The sequence below is a fragment of the Dreissena polymorpha genome, chromosome 2 (genome assembly GCF_020536995.1).
Source record: "Dreissena polymorpha isolate Duluth1 chromosome 2, UMN_Dpol_1.0, whole genome shotgun sequence".
Lineage (NCBI taxonomy): Eukaryota > Metazoa > Mollusca > Bivalvia > Myida > Dreissenidae > Dreissena > Dreissena polymorpha.
Window position 1 is genome coordinate 113720864 of NC_068356.1, and position 3625 is coordinate 113724488.

Below are 3625 nucleotides of genomic sequence, written 5' to 3' on the forward strand. Positions count from 1 at the left end.
TGATAACAGATCATTCATTTAATTAGCACTTCACAGAAAGCTATGCCTTACATCAGACAGAAAATTACTAACTGATTTAATTAACTCGTGGACAGATATGATCTACCGTAATTACTCTATGTTTTCGGATACTTAAAAATAATTGTATTTAACACTGAACTAGATCAACATTGAACTATACCAATTAAATCAACTTAAACACCCGTTATTGATTTCTCAATTCAGTAAAATACTCCTGCTAAATAAACATTATTACATTACCGGTAATTGCGATTCGAAAATGTGTTACTCAGTTTTTTAAGGAGACCAGTTTTTTATGTCATGAACGAACAACACACGCAAAGTATGAATACATTTCTAAGCCGTATTCTAAAACATAAAATCGCAACGTACCTGAAATAATTGGTCCTTCATTCTCTGTCTTTTTATACCACAATATTTATATTTCGATAATAATTCTCAAACCGCGGTTTCTACTAAAATTGATAACCTATAGAGCGTACTTCGCAGCTGTTGTAATCAAAGTACTGAAGTACTGGTGGGGCGATTTTGCTCAAATTTTATGGTCGTAAAAACACTATACATCCTGATGCCAATCAATCACCTTTGTTGAATAAAACATATGGAATTAAGAAGGGTGACAGGCTGTCAACATAATATATGATTTAGCTATTGGGATTAAAAGTAAATGCTGCTTTTTAAAACAAGTAATTGTCGTACTTGCCAATTCATATCTGAGAAACGTTTGTGAATACAATTTTGATAAATATCATATAAACTGGTGACCTAGGTTTTTACTCTGACTTAGTGTTATATGTATCTGAGATTTCGTGAAGACAAACGTTGCCATAATGTTTCTATACATCATGTAGATTCGATTATTATTCATATATATATATATATATATATATATATATATATATATATATATATATATATATATATATATATATATATATATATATATATATATATATATATATATATATATATATATATATATTCATTAATGTATTTGCTGGATTTTAAGTCACACCAACACAGTGTAGGTCATAAAGCGACTTTATGGGAATACAAAATAAATGTTGATAATATTCTACTGTTAGGACGGACATATACGAGAGTGTTTTGATTACTTAGAAAACACTAACGCAAATTAATTAGCTGCTGTGAAAGTGACAACCCACAACATATATATCGTGTGAAAGGAAAAAGTTCAAAACTGGCATTAGAAGCACGGGCGAATTGTCATATAAAAACTTTGTAGCGCAGAGAACATTGAGATGTTTACTTTGACAGTAAAAAATGTAGCGCATGGTTATTAAATTGTGTCGCCCATATCGCTAACGCAGTTGATTTCTTAAAACGAAAGAACACAAATGCCTGTATTGGTTAAGTGTAGATAGTTTGGCATTGAACCGATATTTCGTCGTTGTATACACCGTCGATGAGGACTGCGTGTTACTCGTTTGCTAACGCCACAGTGAAAAGACGTTACCATGGATGGAACGCGTTCATCGGAGCTATTTTGTTTGCGAATGCAGAATCTGGATGCTAAGTGGTTAAATGCAGTAACGGACTACATTCTTCGGTATACGTTTTTTTTAACCTATGGGGCGAATTGCAGAAGGCAATCCACCCAAAAACTATAAATCTGTTTTATTCACTTTCAAAGTCTCTCAACACATCATTTTCACATACAGGGGCCGGTTTAATGAAAATCTACAACACCCGACTGTAGTCGCGCGACTGTCTGGTCGACCGACGCTCTTCGGCCGCCAACTGACCACTCGTCGCGTTCAAGGAGCAATTAGCCTTGACTGTTGTCGCACGACGGTGTGGTCAGTCATTTTGCACGGGTTTTGGTTGCCGACAAAGCGTCAAGCGACGAGCAGTCAAGCGACGAGCAGTCGTGGTGTGAGGGGTGGACTGCGGTCGCTCTACAGTACGTCGAACAGCGCGCGGTCGACTGACGATCGTCGCTCTCCATTTAACCCGGTGATCGTCGCACGACGATTATTCGCTGGTACAACCATACTTACTCGACCATGGTCGCTCTCATAAAACCGGGCCCTGGTTACACATGCGCAAAACGGAAGTCATGATAGAAATATTAGTTTGCTGTCAGTTTGGTTATTAGCATAATGGCTTAGATGCATGATGCATATAAACTATTCAAAAATCAATGATTCTATTTAGTATTCATTTAAAGGTATATAGGTAAGCAATGATAAAAGAGCCGTGTGTTGGACCTACTTTGTTTCAGTTTAGTCTAGCCTAACATATGTTGTCCTCTGTATTCGTGCTCAAAACGGCAGCCTTCATGCCGGCACGGATCGATGTTATTTCTAAGGTAACAAAACTTGCAATTTAAAAAAATCGGTGTATTCTATTGACATGACATCTTTCCATCCATGTATAGTTTTATATTAGAAAGTAGCTTGGTCATTTTTACAAAAACAACACAATGAAGCCTAACATGACACTAGGAGTTGAGGAAAAAGATAGCGCATGTGAAGCGGCGAAACAGAGGAAAGACAAACCAAAATAACGTGTTTATTAAATCATTACGATATGTTTTTAGCGACTTTGTCTTTAGGTTGGTAAAGTGCCGCTACCGCCAAAAACAAGTGCAATCTGGAGATGTTTTTTTAAAACTTACCAGTGGAGTAGCCAGACCCAAACTTTAGCCGAGGCAGTATCTAAGGCCATTCTAGGTGGGTGTGGTTGCATGCCCCACCCCCCTTTAAATTTGTTTATACCTAGAACGTCTCTGGTGCGATTTAAAGGCTATTTAAACCACATTTTATGCCTAAATTATCGGAATCGTAGACACTACATATGGCCGTTTAGTATCAATAAAGTAAACACAAAAATCTGCTACAAGTTTAGTGTCAATTTTAGATTATGTTACCATAAACGGTGTTTGAAGTGACAATGATGTAACAACATTAACTACAGAAAAATAGTCATATAATTCATTTGAAGTCAGATAGAAAATGAAAAATTGAGACGCAGCTCTTTCATACAAGCCATTATATGTATATGGATAATAGAATGTGATTTATATATTTATTATTGAAATATTAAAATAATATAGATCTACCTTATGATATGAAGAACCCGGACATACTGTGGTTCGAACCAACGCAGTGACAATATAATAGTGGTCAATGGATCCAGAGTCTGACGCGTTACCGATTGCGTCAAAGGGACATATTGATTATCATAAGGAGTACAAATATTTAACTTAAATCAGTAAAGTTTCTGGCCATTTTTTTCAATTGTCTTGTGTACAATTTTGTTTTAGCTCTGCCTCATCATTTTCATTCAGTTCTATCATCAAATACATTGACTATTAAAAAGAAAAGACTTGAACTTATTTATATCAAACAAGTCTAATCATGTTGAAGGAAAGGACGAAAACCAAACCATCGTTCAGTTTGGCAAATACGCATTTTCCGGTTGTTGATGCACAATGATTGTTGTAAAGAATAATTAGTTTCAGGCAGGATATTTCTGGAAAAAAACAAATGATTATAAAAGTCACTAACGGCACCACCGCCATGATAAGTTTCAATGAAAGTACCTACGTAATTATTCTTATGACATAGATGATATGCAT